Source organism: Xyrauchen texanus, chromosome 36 (genome assembly GCF_025860055.1).
Source record: "Xyrauchen texanus isolate HMW12.3.18 chromosome 36, RBS_HiC_50CHRs, whole genome shotgun sequence".
Lineage (NCBI taxonomy): Eukaryota > Metazoa > Chordata > Actinopteri > Cypriniformes > Catostomidae > Xyrauchen > Xyrauchen texanus.
The window spans coordinates 37,145,193-37,166,201 of record NC_068311.1 but is presented as its reverse complement, the minus strand read 5'-3'; the positions used below and the strand labels follow the sequence as shown (position 1 = coordinate 37,166,201).

The following is a 21,009-nucleotide window of genomic DNA, read 5'->3' as shown; positions in this document are numbered from 1 at the left end:
TAATGCATGTATTTTGAATGTGGACCTCACAATGACCCTCATGGACAATACCAGTGATGTTTGTCGAATCATTAGCTGAGGAAAGAACATGGATAAGTAAATGTGTTGCATCTCTAATCAACTTTGCTGTTATTGATATCAATGTGAACCATCTTCTGGCTTTAAGCAAAATGATGATCAGTCAGTCACCAGTTGGGTAACTCCTAAACAGGGAATTTCTCCTAATGCAACATATGAATGTAGACAGCTTTATTTGTAGGATATTGGGTTTTTTTTACAGGTAACTGGTGTGAAATGTGTCATGTCATTTAATTTATGTTTGTTTTTAAGCCTGTGTATACTTTCGGTAGGCCTATTGTTACTGTCACATGTTTATGAATATAGGCCTATATATTTATGTCTGTCTGTATAGTTGTGTGTAGGGTTGCAGCGGTATACCGGTTTCACGGTATACCACGGATTGAAAATTGACTGTTATCATGCCATGTACATTTGCTTATCGATGGTACTGAGAAAAAAATGCAACCGGACGGAGAATCTCGTGTGCACATCTTTTATTCCTTGTCTTCCTCTCAGACTCGTCAACTTGCAACGCGCGCAGTTGAGAAAATGTCTGAGAGATGCGAGGCCAGGGGGTCTGACATGAGTTTGTGTTAGAGTTAAAGCAGTGTTTCTCAACTGGTCTATTCCGACTGGGTCGTGGACAGCAGGGAAAGAACAATGCCATGGTTCTTCCATTTAAGATATTTCGGCGGCCGCCCAAGTGATAGACCATTTAGGACTGCTGACACAGATTTAATGATAATCTCGCAAACAGCTAAAGCAGACATGGGCAACATACGGCCCGCGGATCATTTATTGCAAAAGTGTTTTCATTGAATATTTCGGTTAACTTGCATTGGGACCTAACATATCTCCACAAGCGTTTAACATGCTCAGGGTTGCCAGATAAGAGACGAAACACCCCCAGTTTGAGATTTATACTTGCACAAATTGGAAATATTCCGCCTAATGTTATACTTATTTAGTGCAATCTGGCTACCATGCACATCTCGCTTTCTCCTTTGATCAAACTTGGCGATCTGTAGTGCAATATTCTGCTCCAGGAAAAGTGTTATACTCTGTCCATTCTTGATGCTGTTTGTGATGTTTGGTGCTACTAATTTGGCAGGTAAACCTTTTCAGTCATTAAATGAAATATAAAAGTAGATCTCGGCATCATTGACACATGGAGGGGTAATCATTGACATGCAAGCAAAAGCAAGCCAGAGACGAATATGTAAATGTATTTTTTTTTTGTGCAAAGTAAACTCGCCCGCTTTGTGACAAACATTAAAAGTTCTATAAAATTATTATTTTTTTTATTATTATACTGATTAATAAATTAACAGGGAAGTAGAGATGGCAAAATAAATGTATAATCTCCACCTTTATTCAGTTTTTTAATGCCTGATAGAAAAGTATTTATCTTTGTAGAGCAATATAATACTTTAGGCAATTGCGGAATAGTCCCACTAGTCACAGACACACTTCAGAATATTGAGTACACGACTATTTCTGGGCCTAAAAGATACAAAAACCAAATCAATGCAGAACATTGTATCTCAAAAGTAATACAATGTGGCCCCCCATGCACTACTTACAGCCCAATGTGGCCCCTTTACCAAAATGGTTACAAATATGAATAATTACACACCATCACCTTTACAAATTTGTTTCAGGATTTTACATGAGTAAAAGAAACTTATATTTTGACAAAATGTTTCATTTGAAATAATCTAAAGGTAGAATCTATTAGACTGTATTTTATATTAACAGTGGCAGTTGTAGTTAAAGTTTCATGATGTGTTTCAGCTAGTAATTATTTTTCATAAATACATTAATTTATCTGCGATGGACTGGCGACCTGTCCAGGGTGTCCCCCGCCTTTCGCCCAATGTTAGCTGGGATAGGCTCCAGCCCCCCGCGACCCTGTACACAGGATAAGCGGTTGACGATGGATGGATGGATGGACATTAATTTATTATTATTACTACTATTATTTAAGACTAGCACACTGACCTAACCATGGTAATGAGAAGCCTTTCCTTCTGTGTAATATGTGTATAAATATGTAATATTAGGAAACTAATGAGCTCATAAGTAAATATGCTCTTCAATTTTTAAAAGGGGAGAGAAAACGTCCTGATGTCAACAACAAAAATAATGACACTTGATGCATGTCCTTGTACTGGAAATCCATGAACAAAACTATGCAACATAAGAGGAAATGCGACCCAGGATACATTAAACACAGGTTATGTTGAATCTATGACAGGTCGACACTTGAGTTCCAATGTAAAATCTGTCCTGAAGAAAAACCAGTTGAGAATCACTAAGTTAAAGGGACAGACAAGAGCAGTATATGTTAACTGTTAATAATCAGAGGGCATTACTTTAAAAGATCACACAGCTGATGTTATTTTTCATGTAATAACATGTAAACTAACATGCTTTAGTTATATAACATGTTATAGTTACATGCTATTTTTTTTATCATGTTTATAATTCTGTTAGGTTCTTATTTTTTCTTATTTTCTTTTTTACACATAAATATAATAAATGGTTTCAAGTTTCAATTATAGCCTAATAAAGTGTTTGCTCAAAAATAAATGAAACTGTGATATTTTCTGAGACTGTTATCATACCGTGAAAATGTCATACCGTTGCAAACTTAGTTGTGTGTTGTGGTTTTGTCTCCTTTCTATTTCTCCCTTCACTGTCACGCATACTTTCAGTTGTCCAGCTGTGATTCATTTTATCAGCTGCATTCTTTGTCACTGCACAACTGCTCCTGACCAATCAGCTGTTTGTCTCTCTCCCATTTAACCTCACCTGTCTTTGTTTGAAAATGAACTTTGTTAATGTGTGTTCCTACTTAGTTTCAGTCTGCTACTAAATGTCATTGTTAGTACTATCAGTTGTTTTTCTAACTTGGACACCTTTTAATTGTAATTTATTTATTTTGTTATATGCTTGTACTCCGTATAGTGCTTTTGTGTTTAGTTATTCACACAGTAGCAAGGGGACAGGTAATCTGCCCATGGGCTTATATCACATCAGTTTAGACCTGTTAAAACACTAGCTAAGTAACAGCTGCAATGTTATGTAATTTTGTTAGAGAGTCGCTATTTGAGTCAGGCAGGGTTTTTTTTTTTTTTGCAGTTAGCCTATTGTGTTCTTTAGGACATTATACATTTCAGTTGTTGTATGTAAATATTTGTATTTGTTTCCTGGTATTGTGACCTTGCAATCCCAACATATCCTACCCCTGGCATATTATTATAGGTAATTTTTTCCTTACCTTAAACCAGAGATAAGTGTTGCAACACATACTGCAATGTCTATAAGCGTGACTGCTTATGGCAATGATATAGACTTGAAAATTCAATTGTCTAATATAGGTGTATGAAGCCTATTACTGCTGACTTGTACTCGTATTGTTCCTTAATAGGTTTTTTTTGTTTTTCAGATGCCTAGAAAGAAGAAATGCAGAAGAGGGCGTAATCTCAAGGCTGCTGATGCTGCATGCAGCACCTTGTCTGATTTTTCTCTGTCCACTGATTCCAATTCTACCCCTTGTCATACTCCATCCCCAACCTTCACCATCTCTGATTTTCCTCCTCTTCCGACCCATAGGTCATCTGTTTTCAGGCCCTGTGAGTCTCTTTCACAGTCTCTGCCTGTGTCGAGTTGTGAGACAATGATCTCACATTCTCATTCAAAGGCCAGTGAGACAATGTTCACACTGCCTCTAAAATCTGTAAGGTGTGCGCCAATACCACACCGTTCTGATGGTGATTCTCACCTTGAAACAATACCTGAAACAATACCTGAAACAATATCTGAAACTCCCTTGCTGAATGCTGAACATTATCTTAACGTTGTGATTTCAAACACGGTGACTGCAAGGCATACGAGAGGATGTGTTCAAGGATCGTTTCACCAAGGACATCAAATGTTTGAAGAAAATGCAGGTTTACAATGTGTGACAAATAATTTAACAGCAATTTTGATGAATAAATTGAAAGACGTGTCCACATGGAAAAGTAGCGACCTAGATGATATTCTTGTGAATGGAAACAAGCTCTACATGTCATTGCAGAAATGTGGTCAAATTGTAGGCAATAACCGTTTATTGATGATCAGTGATATGCCCAAATCGCATGTGCTGCATAATGTGAATTTCACAATAAATCATGGACAAGCATTTTCTGGAGAAGTTGGACTACACGAGTATGATCCAGGTTTGGTAAATATGGCAATAAGCCTTTATGAAGCAGTGCAGAGAATCCTACTAACAGATGACAGCGGTTTTTTGACATTAGCTGTAAACACATGTGCCATTATGAAGTATGACAATGGTTTTGCAGTGTTTGATTCTCATTCACGGAGCTACGATGGCCTTGTTTGTTCAACAGGGAAAAGTGTCGTTTGTTTCTATGAAAAGTTTGATGATCTGTATAATCATCACATTAATAAACTTGCATTGTCAATGAATGCCTTTGGGAAACCATTTGAGGTAACAGGACTCAGTGCTACAATACACAGCTGTGAAGACCATAACAACTTACATATAAGGTCTGTAACATCACTGCTACAAGTTTCCAGTTCTACTGATAACCAAAGCAAATCAAAAGCCATCAAACCACTAGTGACGAAAGGACTTATTGATGGCAAAAGTAACCTTGCCAAAAGCAACAAAACACGAACAAAGTATGGTCATGCATTGGCATCACTAAAGAAGAGTGTCTTGTGTGGAACCGATGTCATTATTAGTAGTGATGAAACACTTTCAACTACAAAATGTATTGATCTAACAAATGAACGCAGTGAGTGTATTAATAGCTCCCTCAATATCACTACCGAATGGAGTGCAAAAACAGATATCTCTACAAACGGATTTAAAATAATTCCAAAATGCGACTTGCATGAAACAACATATGTCAACAAAAGTGATGTAGAACTGCTGTATAACAATGGTGACGATATCATAGTTAAAAATGTGACACTGCCGACATGGAGGTTTAATCCATTGACATGTCTTAAACAAAGTACTTTATGTTCACAGCTAGATTTGGTGAATGTAAATAATAACCATTCTACAATTCGCCAATGCACGCCAAGTTTTCCATGTGAATCAAAAGCTATTCGAAAAGATGGTAACTGCTTGTTCCGCTCACTGGCTTTTGCAATTTGCGGCAATGAAAGCCCTCACATGAAAATACGAAAACATGTGGTAAAACACTTATTGAAGAATAAGGAAACATTTAAAACATTTTTGAGACCTGAATACAACTCTGTAGAACATTACACACAAATTACACGAATGATGTATTCGAACACATGGGGCACAGAATTAGAAATAATGACTGCAGCAGATCTGTTACATACTGACATCTACACGTTTAATTCAGACCGCTGGAACATCTACAAAAGTCGTTCAAACAAAAGTGAGGGTGACATATATTTGAACCATGTAAATGGAAACCATTATGAAGTGGTATCTTGTGTAACAGACAAACACCACGAAGGCGCATGTGCATCCTTGTGTCAAGCAAAAAAAACTATGCCCAAATGCAATATGAATTTGAGAAAAAGGGCAACATCAAGCACAATCGGAGATGAAGCTATGGATGTGTCATTAAAAATAGCTCCAGGTGAAATACAACAATCAAAATACACAAATGACATAGCAACCAGACAAAACCAAATAGCCCTCAAGAAGCAAAAATATCAGAATGATAGTCAATTTAAAAAACATCACATTATGTTGCAACATAAATTATATACAACAAATGAGCAATACAGACAATCAAAGTTGTCACTAAGTAAACTAAGGTATGCAGCAAATGTAGACTTGCAAAATTCAAAAAAATTGTACAATAAGAAAAAATATAACAATGATGTGATTTTTAAAATGAAAGCCAAGCAGTCCAGCCAAGAGAAGTACAGAACTGATGTGGAGTTTAATTTAAAAGTCAAAGAATACAGTCAAGCAAAGTACAGAACCGATGATGACTTTCAAACCAAAGTCAAAGAATACAGTCAAGCAAAGTACAGAACCGATGATGACTTTCAAACCAAAGTCAAAGAATACAGTCAAGCAAAGTACAGAACCGATGATGACTTTCAAACCAAAGTCAAAGAATACAGTCAAGCAAAGTACAGAACAGATGATGACTTTCAAACCAAAGTCAAAGAATACAGTCAAGCAAAGTACAGAACCGATGATGACTATCGAACTAAAGTCAAACAATACAGCCAAAAGAAATACAAATGTGATCCAAACTTTCGAAGCAGTGTAAAAACACAAAGCATGCAAACATATGTTGTTAAGAAAAATCAGATATATTCCATGGATTTTGTCATAAAATCATTTAGAAAAAAAACAGGCCCACAATTTGTTTGCTCAGTTTGTCATCGCCAGCTTTTTCGAAAGCAAGTAATTGAATGTAAAAATGATCGCTACACAACCAGTCCAATTATTGCTGCTTTGGCTAAACAGTGCGTTACAGATACATATTTACATACTTGTAATGAAGAATGTGGCGATAATCGCACCCAACATATTCAGTTGTCTAAGCTGTGGATATGTCACACGTCACCGTAAAATTTGTGCTGGTAAAATGCCTCAAGAAAGTGTGGCCAACAATTTGCATTTGGAGGACATTTCTCCAGAACTAAAGTGCTTAAATTCACTTGAGCAACACTTAATTGCCAAACACATTCCATTTATGAAACTGTTGGCATTACCTAAGGGTGGACAAAATGGTTGTCATGGACCTGTCGTGTGTGTTCCATCTAATGTCAATCAAGTAGCAAACATGCTTCCACGAAATGATGGAAATGATTTAATGGTACGAATTAAACTAAAACGCAAGTTAACATACAAAGGACATTATGAATATAAACATGTTCATACAAATCATATCTACAATGCGTTGGAATACTTAAAGTTAAATAACAAATGGTATGATGACATTAGTATTAACAATGAATGGGTAAACCCTTTGGAGAAAGTGACCAATGAGCAAATCAATGAAAATCATCAGAATATCATTAGGAACTCTCTCAATAATTCAGACAAACATGATCATACACCTATGGAAGAATGTAATATCAAAGATTATACACCATCTCAATTAGACTTAACTGTTGCAGATGTCGATAAGAACAGTGAATTCTGTGATAACATTGTACCAATACAAATGTCTTCTGAACCAACGCATACAACAAGCCTTGCTGATGAAAGAACTGACAAGAAAACAGACAGTGATTCTGAAAACGGTCAAACTGAAGAAGAGTTGACATACATTGAGCAAACACATGGGCTGTTTTTAGATACATGTTTACAACCAGTAGATATTGCTCAAGAGGTTTTGGATCAACATTTTGACTCTGTGTTATCAGTAGCTCCAGCTGAAAATAATCATCCCATAAGACTGTTAGGAGATGCTACAAATGAAGGAAAATGCTTTCCTATGTTATACCCCACAGGAACGCCTACGTTTCATGACCATCGCAAAGAAAAAATAAGCCTGGCAAGATATTTAAATACACGTTTACTTAATGCTGATGGAAGATTTGCTAAAAACACAGACTATATATTCTATGCTCAATACATATCAGAAGTGCAACAAGTTCTTTCAAATGTTTCAATAGCCATGCGGAAAAGTTCAGGAACAGAACCAAACTACAAAGATGATCCCAATATGCTAACTAATGTAGAATCCTTAAGACGGATATTAAAAAATGACGAAGGTTACAAGTTTTTAAGACCTATACGCGGAACACCCCCTTTTTGGCAATCTGCCCAGAAAGATCTGTTTGCTATGATAAGACAACTAGGAATCCCCACATGGTTTTGTTCATTTTCCTCAGCTGACATGCGCTGGCCTGAAATGATGATGACACTCAGTCAAGAACAAAATATAAATGTGCCAATAGATGAACTGACTTGGTCAGAGAAATGTGCATTGTTAAAACAAAACCCAGTTACGGCTGCAAGAATCTTTGACCACAGATGGCACAGTTTCTTAAAAGATGTGATTATGTCTCCAGCTGCTCCAATTGGACAAATAACTGACTACGTTTACAGAATTGAATTTCAAAACAGAGGCTCACCTCATTGTCATTGCTTGTTCTGGGTAAAATCAGCACCTCAAATTGACAAAGACACAGATGAGAAAGTTGTAGATTTCATTGACAAATATGTATCTTGTGAACTGCCTTCATCAGATGATGAAGAACTGTGTGAGATTGTAAACACTGTGCAAAAACATAGCACTAAGCACTCAAAAACTTGTCAAAAAAAAAAAAACAGAATGCCGGTTTAACTTCCCTTGACCTCCATCTTGTAGAACATTTGCTGATCGTATTGTAAAACCTCCAAAATGTAAGACCAAAATGGATAAAAGTGACTTAAATGACCCTACAATGACCATGCAAGAAGTCAATAATACTGAAGAAAACTTGAATAACAATCATTCACAACAGCCAGATCAATGCAATATTGAACAATTACAACAAGAAATAAATGAGGAACAGGAATTAAGAAAACTCATGAGACCAGACATAGCTAAAAAGATTTTGAAACTAATCAGAGCAAGTTTATTAAGTAATGACCAAACATTTGTGTCCAAACAATTTGGAACTCTTTGAAAGCATCGGCATTTCTCAATTGCTTTTTGAAATAGTGAATTCAAAACTAACCAATAAAACAAGTGTGGTATTAAAAAGAAAACCTGGTGACATTTGGATTAACCAATACAACAAAGACCTGTTACGAGCTTGGAATGCCAACATGGATATTCAGTACATTGTGGATGCATATTCTTGTGTTGTGTATATTATATCTTATATTTCCAAAGCAGAGAGAGAAATGGGACTGTTACTAGATAAAGCACAAAAAGAAGGAAATAAAGGCAATCTGGATGCTAAAGCTGTGTTCAAATCACTTGGCAGTGTTTACCTTCATAATAGAGAAGTGTCTGCACAAGAGGCGGTATATAGACTGACTGGAATGCATTTAAAGGAATGCTCAAGCAAAGTCACTTTCATACCAACAGGAGAACACCCTATGCGCATGAGCTTACCCCTGAGTGTATTGCGAGAACGGAAAAACAATGACAACAGTGAACAAGATACTATGTGGATGACAAGTGTCACAGACAGGTATAAACATAGACCACAATCTCCACCATTTCAAAACATCTGTCTTGCCACATTTTGCTCAGAATATCGTGTTCTCTGTCAAAGTGAAGTTCCAAGTAATCCAAAAGAAAGTCAATCTGTCATTCAACTTCAGGAAAACTATGGCTACATTAAAAAGAGATCACACACGGAACCAGCTGTTATTAGATATGCAAGACTGTCACCCACAAAAGATCCAGAAAAATACCATCACAGCCAGTTGCAACTGTTTTTGCCTCACTATAAAGACTGTCAGTTGAAACCTCATCCTTTTGTGTCATATGAAGATTTTTACAATGTTGGAATTGCACATGACTTCAGTGGTGGTCTAGACACAGTTAAAGACATTGTTGACAACAACAGATCCTTATATGAAAAGAATTCCGACAAACTAGACCATGCTCAACATGTTATGGAACAGCAGGGTGATTTGGATGATGCTTGGGCACAGATTTGTCCCCAATCTGAAATGTAACGTCTTCAATGTTTACAATCACAGGATATCATTGACCATGAAAAGGATTTAGAATAAATTTCAGAAAATATTCCAGATGTGACTGAAACTTTGCCTTCAACTGGTTACTTAGAAGTCAGAAAAACATTAATGACTAAAGAAGCAGCTTGGAAAATAATGAGAACCTTAAATGATGAACAAGCACGTATATTTTACAAACTACGTCAGTGGAGTTTAGAAACAGTATGGGGACAAAATCCACAACAGATAAAACTTTTTGTTACTGGTGGAGCAGGCACCGGAAAAAGCCATTTGATTAAAGCGATACATTATGAGTTGTCTCGAATTTTAGCGCAGCTATGTTCAAACCCTGAAGACACTACTGTACTTTTAACTGCTCCAACTGGAGTTGCTGCATATAACATTAATGCTGCTACCATTCACAATACCTTTTGCATTGGCACAGATGTGCGATTACCTTACAAGCCATTAGGTGAAGAAAAAATAAACTCTTTAAGAGCAAAATTATCTAATTTAAAATTACTGATCATCGATGAAATATCCATGGTAGACAACAGAGAGTTTGCATACATTCATGGAAGACTAAGACAAATTAAACAATGCGGAGATCATTCTTTGTTTGGAAAAGTTAGCATTGTTGCTGTGGGAGATTTTTTACCAGTTACCACACTGTTAAAGGGAAACCACTTTACAGTGATGTGCCAAGATTAAACATTTGGAATGATCACTTTGAAATTGCACAGTTGACACAAGTTGTGAGACAAAAAGATTGTACTTTTGCCAAATTGCTAAATTGCATTCGTGTCCATGAAAAATCAACTCCTATGTTGCCCACAGACATTGAAATATTGAAACATTGCGAAACAGGAGAAAATTTAAATGCATTTCACATTTATGCTACTAACAAACAGGTTTCCGATTACAACTCCACAATGTTAAATTCATTTTGCCCAGATGCTGTAACCATTGAAGCGCAAGACTTTGAGCGTAATCCAGAAACGGGACGTATTGACAGAAAGAATGGGCACCACTCCAAAGTTTTTAATACTTGTCTGAAACCGAGTGTCAGAATGGGCAAACAAGCTCGCATCATGCTCACAAAAAACATTGACGTTTCAGATGGACTTGTTAATGGTGCTTTTGGGACAGTTATTGAAATTATGTTTGGTACTGACAAACATTTCCCCTGTGTAATACATGTTGAATTTGATGACAACAAAATCGGACAACTGCAGAAAGCTAAAATACATACACCAAACAATGTGAATCAAAACATCACAATCATTAAACCTGAAGAAGAGAAAGTCTCCAACAATGGTGGCATACACCGTCAGTACCCATTACAATTAGCATGGGCTTGTACTGTTCACAAAGTTCAAGGTCTAACAGTCAACAGTGCAGTAGTGAACTTGAAAAAGATATTTGCACCAGGACAAGCTTATGTAGCTTTAAGTCGGGTTTCTTCTCTGTCAGGACTAGTAATTGAAGACTTTAAAGAGTCAATGATTTTTTGCAACAACAACATCAAAGATGTTCTTTCAACAATGCCTACTTTCATCTCTAAAAACCCACCTTCAACTGCCCCATTGTTCACTATAGCTTTTCATAACATTCAAAGTCTCAATTCTCATTTTAATGATATGCAAGCAAACAGCAGTATACTGAAGTCACAGTGCATCTGTTTAGCTGAAACATGGCTACAACCAAACAGTCCAACTCACTCTTTACCTAACTTCACCTTCTACAACAACAGTCGTTTCAATTGTTACAGTCCTTTGAACAGTATCACCAGTAATTTAAAACATCAGTCAAATGGTGGAGTGGGAATATATTGTCAGACAGATCAAAACATACACCATGTAATACAAATCTAGAATCATTAGTCTTCCACATTCCACAATTTCAATTACTTGCTGCAGTTGTGTACAGGCCACAAACGTACCAAATTGATCTTTTCAAAGAACATTTATTACACCTTATTGATGAAATGAATACTTATCAAAGAGGAAAAATTATCATGGGGGACTTCAACGATAATCTTCTTACTTCTCAAACTATACAAACACTATTTGAAAAACACAATTACATTCAATTAGTTAACTTTCCAACCACTGATGCCAACACTATAATAGATCATGTATACACAAAAGATGTACAATTCCACATATCACTCGAATTGTTGTCAACCTATTACAGTCACCATAATGCTATTCTTATCCATTTGAAGTAACCTACATATTATCTGCAAAACAATGCATGTTGAGCCAAAAACATAACCCACGCACACTAAGCAAGACACATTTACTAACATATTTTAAGACCATTCTAAAGCAGCTGAAAGATACATTATATACTTGTTTATAATTCCTTTTCATATTTTGTCAGTATTACACTTAACATTTCAATATTCTTCTGTAATTTTATCTACCTTCAGCCCTTCTGGACACACACACACACACACACACACACACACACACACACACACACACACACACACACACACACACACACACACACACACACACACACACACACACACTTTGTTTCTCAAACTCACACCAAAACACTCACATACAGAAACAACTGTTTGCAATCCTTTTCCATATACAACTTCGTCCCTCTGAATTATAATGCACTATATCCAACCATCCAACAACATCTGAATACTTGCCATTCATCACAGCCCCCAGTAGCTCATCAGGTAAGCTTGTTATATATTACATGTTTTTTTGTTTTTTTATATGTTAATGTTAATAGACATTTAATACTTTTCAGCACCTCCAGACACCTTCTCAACTTGTTCAACTTACATTACGTCAATCAACTATCCTGGTCTGGCAACACTAAAAGTACAACAATGATAAGGTATTATGTTATGCCTACCAAAAATGACACTGTTATTCTCTCTGATGTAGTCAATGTAAATTATGCTTGCTTATTTAAAAAGCACATGTAACTTTATTGTCACAATGACACAGCCTTTAGCATACACAAACTTTCCCTGTAGTGTTTAGAATAACCCTTAACCATTTCTTCCACAAGAGCACTTTTTAACATCATGTTTTCCTCTTAAAGTTTACCCACAAGCAAACATCTGAATCCAGAATGACCAACAGTATATAAAGATTTACAAACACTCTGCCAAAGTTGTGCCTTTGGACAACATGAACGTCACATTCAACAACGGTACAGTCTATTGCACAAAACCCTCAGTAAAACAAAAAGTTTTCATACTCAAATAAAACATACCCTTTATCAGATATAGATAAACTTGTAGCGTAGCTGCTACAATGAGAATTTTGTGAATATGTTTTCCCTTTTGTCGTAAGAATCCCCCTAACTGCTTTATGCAATTACAGGACCCCTGTTCAGATCAAAACAACTCTGACACTTTATTGATAAACACCATAAATTATCAGTATGATGAGATACTACTAAGATGTCAGGTTCTACTGGTATGATAGTACCCAAGCCTTTACTTGCAATTTGGTAAAAATATGCATTATTATTTAAGTTTTTAATTTCACAATCATTTTAATGCATTAAAACATAAGGACAAAACATTAAAACTTAGTAATGGTGTAGACCAAATTTATTTTACTTAATATTTACTTTTTACCTATTACACATAATTTACCTATTACACACTTTGTAATGTTGATATTTGTAGAAAGCATAAAATTGCATCTTTTAATGTTGTATTCTCACTTTACCTTCCATACAGGCAAACCACAATAAAATAATGCAGCAAAACTCTATGAAGACACTTGCCACTGAATACAACATCAACAACTGGACGTACAGATGTAAAATTAGTCTGTGGCCCCCTGAACTCAATGAAAACAAATTCACAGAATGATGATGGACCATGACTTTTTCACAACCACCCTGTAAAACCATTTACCCAATAACAATCCAAACACCACTTTTTGATTTTTATCCAACCTCAACTCCTGGACAATGATATCACAAATGAGAACTGGATTGTGACATTGGCTACTGACATTATTGCACCATACAACATCTTCTTATTATGCACATCCATTGAATACCTATATGTAATCAAATAACCCTTTTTACTACAAAATGACCTACCTTCAACAACTGAAAATAATTTATTTCTTGTTTTTTTTACATTTTAGTTAATATTGCATTTTGTAACTATTTTTTTCTCATGTTAACATATCACCTTACCAATCTTCAGAAAAAGTGATAAACTAACATTGCATATCAGCATATGTCTCATACATCCCATTGTAAAGCTCACATTTTATTCCTATATTCTTTACATTATAGTCTTTCTAACAGACCTTTTCCCTTTTCATTTGTTTTTAGTAGCCTATTTATAACAGTTTCCATACAATGTCTTATTTGTTCATTTATTATATTTGTAACTTTAACAATAAAATTATGTATTTATTCTTCAACAACTGCTGTAGTATTTCAACTCATCCACTTTACATTTTCTACCGGTTAAAAAAAACTATTTTCCAATAGCAATGCAACAAATGAAAAAACTAAATAGGCGTCAACATAACATGCCTAATTATCACTACCTGAGTGTGCATTGTACACTGACAATGGGCATGGTTCGGACATGTAGAGGCATGGTTCGGACATGTAGAGACATGTCTCAGCCCCCCTCACCCTCCTAACTACTCTTCACTCACAGCCAATCAACCAAGACATTGTGCATCTGAGCAGTGAGAAATCTGACGCCACAGGTAAGAGAAGAGAAGACAGTTACGAGACACTGACGCACCATTCGAACACTTTCATTCAACGCCAGTATTTGTTTGACAAACTGCATTTACGAGTAAGTAAACAACGCTGGTAATAAAATACGTTTTAATGTGATTTCAGGTTTAATAGTTGTTTAACTAAGACATGGTTATACTTGATTACGTTGTTGGCAGCGAAACAATATACCGCCGCTATTATACGCTACTAACTGGTACCTCGTCAACACGAGCAGTCGGGAGAGTTGTCGGTTTGATTGAGCTTTGATTAGAAAGAATGTTTCAACATTTATTTAAACATTTTACCAGTAAGTAATTTTATTTAAGTGCTGTGTTTTAGATGATGGAACAGATGGGGTGTTCGCTGTCCGCTGTCCTTTTCTGCATATCGCGGCTCCGTTTTGTGGTCCGTTTCGCGGACACCTCAGTTCTCCCAATGGCCAGTCCTCCCCTGATCGGCATCAAAGTATGTCGGTCCACCGAAAAAATGCACTCGATCATCTGATTACTACTCGCTTTATCTCACTGACCGTCATGTTATTGGACACTTTCACTCCTGGATTAAATTAATAATGCTTGATTGTGAATAGTGAATTTCTGAAACTGCTGATTTTGAATGATGCTGCATCCATACTGTAAGTCTAAAATGACATTAACAAAAAGTTACTGAGTGAACCTACCTTTTAATTCACATTTTTCAATTAAAGTTCATTAGAACTAAACATATTTACAAAGGAGTAAAAGTCATAACTTCATACTTAAATCATGAGTGTCCTGGCTTTAAAGTTTTTTTGTTGTTGTTAAATTTACCATTGTTCATGCATAGTATCCAGAGTTTAAATATAGTATTAGTAAGATAATGTCTATCACAAATAAAAACAAAACAAAAATCACCATGGTTAGCTGTAATTATTGTATGTAATAGGCCTACATTTTTTAAATAAATAAATACAAATACATAATAATAATCTATGGAATTTGTAATGGAAAAACAATATCCTAAACGCATGTAGAAATAATAAAAACAACCTTCATAAAAGTGACTTTTATTTCCCTAATATACAATATTAACATTTATTACAAATATATACACTATTTCTGGCCAAAAAACATAGTTACTACTGCAGGTAATGTTACTACAGTAACAGTCGGGTATATTTAGGGTGCTGATTTGTGTAATGAAAAGTTTATAATTACCGTTGTGAATGGAACATTGTTTTCCTGTTTACCACGTCACTGTAGTTTCATATGAAGGGCTGTTTAATCTTATTTAGCTTTAGCACAGAGTCTTTAAGTGTCTCATATCAGATGGGTTTATAACAGAGAATTCAATGTAAAATTCAAATGGGTCGTACACGACAGCACACCGCAAGCACATAACAGGTTCATCAGATTGGTGAGACCAACCCGCTTTTACTTTGCTCTGTCCGGTAAAATGCGATGTGCAGCTTCAGGTAGCGCCATTTCATCACACCCATAGTATTTCTAGACATTAAATAATCCAGCCAACTGTCTAAACTAAAGACAGTATGCAACTAACTACATGCATGCAGACACTCAATGGAGATATCAACCATTTTTTTATTAAGGTGTACATAGCATCCTAAATTAATTTGAATATGGAAAAAATTTGAGGTCCAGACATATTCATCTTTTGTGTTGTAATACAATCATTAGGCTATACAGTATGATATTATATTTTTACTTAGAGCTATGGAAGATGGGGATAAACTTCATGCATTGCTTAACCCTATTATATAGTACATTTTCTTTAGGTAGCTAGTCGGATTATTGCTACAAACAACACGCTGTAGGTTGGTTTTCCTCCTGTCTTCCCTAATTTGAGTCACCAGCCGCCTGATATGACAAACAGTGAATTTTGTAAACAAACTGACTATTCACGTTCTAGTTTAATAGGTCATCCTTGTTATTACTAGTAAGTGAAAAAAAGGTTAATTTACCTTATGGTCCAAATTGCAAGAGAGGGTGCTGCACAAGGGCAATTTTTTCTAGCTGGGCATTGACTCAAATTATAGTGACATTGGAAGATACTTGACTAAAAGTTGAATTGATTCAGTACATAAACATAATTTTCTTAAACTGATGCATGTTTTGACCTACAATTTCTTAGTATGTGTACTGTTATCCCTTTGATGTTTGCTTCACAATGGTTGTCCTCTTGAAATGTCTCAAACAGTAACTTACTGATTAATTGTGTGCTTCACATGTCTCTAGACAACAGGTGACGTCACCAAAGAAGCTGAAGGTTGAGGTGGAAGGCTTCATCCATGAGGTCTCTGATGTGAAAGAAGGGGCCTCCAGGAAAAAATACTTCACTGCAGTAATGCAAGAGGCAAAAAAGCACACCAAAATGGTGATATTCTCACCACAGCGCCATAATTGGTTCAAGTGTGCAGAAAAAGACGAGTAAGTGTGTTCTGAAAACTTAAAAAGTTTGTTACTTTTGTGAAAAAATAAGTAGAACTTGTGGATTTATGACTAATTATGCTATTGTGTATACAATTGTTTCCCTACATCCTTTTTATTTTTACTTGTTTAGAAGTCCAGTAAAAGTTGAAATTTGGCGTAAACAATGAGACCATGATATTTTTGTTAACGATAAATCAAGGCTGACTTGCGTGAGAGACCTGTCCTTCGTTTTTGACAAGTAGCCATATTCTGATGTGCACTTAAGAACATTGAGCGACATCCTGGCTGATCCTAGGGAGCATCAAAGAGTGAGTAAATTGAAATGCTTGATCTTGTTTTTATTCTCTCGAGAGCACTGAATGAAGTATGAAGACGTGTTTGTTTCTTGTGTTATCTGTTGTGGTCCTTTCTTTTCAAATAATACTGCAGTGCCAATTAGCCAATGCTATGCAGCAAACAAAGTTAAGGAACCTTTAATGTATCTGTCATGTAAGGTATTGGTTTATATTGTTTGCCTTATTTGAAGGTAAATGTGGTGGTGAAGATAATGGAGGAGAGGGAGAAAGGCAGCAGCGTTACAAGGTCAAACAAAACGATGAACAGGACGTCGTATGCCATCTCTGATAAGACGGCTTCAATTTTGATAACCATTTGGGGTGATGACACCCTGAGAATCGACAAGTGGTATGAGTTTAAAAATGTGTCGGTTCGGTTTTACAACAGCAAAGCGATGCTCAGCACCACAATGGAGACCACTTTTGCAATTGTTGAGGATGCAGGAGCAGCTTTACCAGCTGTAGACGATGACCGCACTCGACTTGTTGGAAACATTCTACAAGTGGCGGTGACAATCAGCCACCTGTGTCCAAGGCACCATCAACTCGACAACGTGAACTTGTCTACCTTGATGACCAAATGTGAGCAGTGTAAGGCCTATTGTAAAACCTCAAAATTAACTAATGTCATTTTGGGGAAAATTTTACTTGAAGATGCGGACCAAAACCCTGTGGAGTATGCAATGGATGATGACTTGATTCGTTCACTGGTCACAGACAAAAATCTTCTGGATAAGGAAGAAAAATTTGTCACTGAGATCATGCAACATGACATGGCTGATGTTCAGCTAGAGGAAGCCGTGCATTAGTTATAACTTTCTGTGAGGCCGAGCCTAAGCAAACTGATACAGTTAACCCGGAAGACCAAACACAAATGCACCCCGGGTGTCAGGATGACACAGACCTGGAGGCGTTGTTTCAAAAGGATGATAACAGGCCTTTTGATGACTCCCTTCAAATGCTGTTTGTAAATAATGAAGACCAGACAACACCTGGCAAATGCACCAGCAAGACCAAAATGGCAAGGAACAAGTAAAAACAGCCTATGGTCTTATGCCTTTGATCATAATTATGTTTACAACAATATGTCATTTAAGCTATAACCTCATTCATGTGGTATCTTTGGCACTTGTTTACTGACATATTGTATCTTTTACATGTTTATTGAACCACTGTTATCGCAGTTGAAGCGAATTACCTCATTTATGTGGTATCTTTTTCATTTTGTTTATTGACACATTTTTGTGTCAAGTGTGGCCATTTTTTTTCCACTGTTCTCTATTATTTAATCAAAGTTTACAATTGAAACATTAAGAATGTCATTGCACTAAGTCATATGTTAATTATGGCTTTTTTTCACTGCTCACTTTGCAATATAGACTGTTTCCTATTGAAACATTAAGAAAGTAATTGCACTTCTTTACTGACATATTGTATCTTTTACATGTTTATTGAACCACTATTACCTCAGTTGAAGCGAATTACCTCATTTATGTGGTATCTTTTTCATTTTGATCACTGGCACATTGTTGTGTAAAGTGTGGCCATTTCTTTTTTGCACTGTTCACTATTATTTAATCAAAGTTTACAATTGAAACATTAAGAATGTCATTGCACTAAGTCATATGTTAATTATGGCTTTTTTTCACTGCTCACTTTGCAATATAGACTGTTTCCTATTGAAACATTAAGAAAGTAATTGCACTAAGTCATGTTCATTGTGGAATAAATTCAATTTTGTTGATAAACTGTCACTTGTGGATAAGTCTATTTTGAAAAGTTGACATCTGTTTCAATCATTCAAACTCAAATTTGAAATCTTTTCTCATTTACGTCTATAAGATTATATAAAATGTTACAGTTGCACAATCAATTAAAAAAAATGCAATGCCTTCATAAACAATATAGATTACAATAAATATAGATATCTATACATTAACAAAAAACATGGATATTTCCATGTCCTCTTCAGAGTTACCAGTTTTTGGGTAATTGGTGTTATATGCAACAGCTTGGACTAGTGCTGGATTTTACCTCATAACATCAACAACTAAAAATACTCCATAATTTTTGGGAATACAGATAAGTGTAAGACATCATTAGAAACTATGAAATGTGTACTTTTATTTGTGTACACATACAATAACAACAAAACCTTGTGCTTATGTAAAATAAAGAAAATAAACAGGGTGCGCCGTCTCTGTCTTCGCGAGCATCTTTCTAAAACACGTCACACAAATTAAGTGAACCAAATCAACCATTCACGCAGTCTGTATTTTATCATCTCACACCCAAAAAATGAGGGTTTGAGAGACGAAACTGATGATGCTCAGCTTCACTTGACAGCGCGGGAAGGATCACGGAAGATCCATCGAGAACAGATAAACTACTTGAATTAGTGCTTCAGGTTCAACATGATCACACGTTTAATACACAATTAAAAAAAAAATATTCTCTGAAATGAATACAGATGCAACAGTACGAAAATAATGATACTTCTCAGTTCTCAAAAGATTAAACTGAACTGTGCCTTGAATATCGTACACTCTAAACAAAAATGGTGCTAAACAGCACTAAAAGTGGTTCATTGGCTCGTAATCATAGGGGAACCAGTTTTGGTGCTATATAGCACCTAAGATAGGTGCTATATAGGACCATTAGGTGCCATTTAGCACTATATTGCTTCAACAAAAATGGTGCTTAACAGTACCCAACAGTGGTTCTTTGGTTAGTAATCATAGGGGAACTTGTTTTGGTGCTATATGGCACCTATTTTTAAAGAGCTTTTTCAAATGGGACTTTATAGAACCATTACGTGCCATATATTGTTTTTGCATTTTGCCCTAGTAGGACTCTTAATTCATGGCAGATCCTACCATAAACAAGTTAATATGCTTCTAAATGGCAACTACAATTACTTAAAAAGTGAATGATAGTCATTTGTTACCACACAGTGGCTCAAAAAAATCTAAACCATGTACTAAATACTTACTAAGAAACAAGATGCATTACCCTTACAAAACCTTTTAATAAATTTTGTCCACAGCAAGTAAAGTCAAAGTCAGAGAAAAAACATTTATATACATATACAAACATATATATATATATATATATATATATATATACATTATATCTATCTATATATAAAAATAATCACAATATACTTCCCTTTTATAGACAAAATAATCCAACAAGCTATAATATGTACATTTTAAAATATGTAAAAAAAAACAACAACAACCTTTTACTGTAGCCCATTAAGCTGATCTCTTTGTGGCCTATTCAGGCATAAGCCTACTTCTTAACTAATATATATATATATATATATTATTTGTAAAATCTATATTTCTTTAATATTAAATTAGCGAGTTAATGAAAGAAGTGAAACTGGCTAATACAGTTGACGTCCTCAAGTATTGTTCAGTCAACAGCACAATAAGATGTTTATAAGGATTTCAAAAACAAAAGAAAGTGGAACTAGAACTAGAAGAGGCCCAGTGTAAAAGTCCTTGTTCTCTTGAACTGGCCATCCAGAAAGAGATTATTGAGTCCTACAGTCTACTCAGAGATTGAGTTGTAGACTCTTTTTATTGTGACAGGAAGTCCGGCTGCATCTTTCAGTTTCAATATAACACACTCCAAAAAGGTCAGTGTCTTCTTGAGTCCTTTAGGATACTGGATTCCAAACACAAAATAAACACACAGGAGGAGGCCCAATGCCATCGAGATGTCCTCACTCTCTTCTGTGATTACCTGGCCATCCATAGTGAGCACAATGTGGTCATACTGCATAGGA

At 35.7% G+C, this 21,009-nt stretch overlaps 1 pseudogene; it reads left to right on the top strand.

Annotated features, from left to right (window-relative positions):
• The first annotated feature begins 5,959 nt into the window (after positions 1 to 5,959).
• On the top strand, positions 5,960 to 18,022 carry LOC127629727 (uncharacterized; annotated as a pseudogene).
• Positions 18,023 to 21,009: the final 2,987 nt, after the last annotated feature.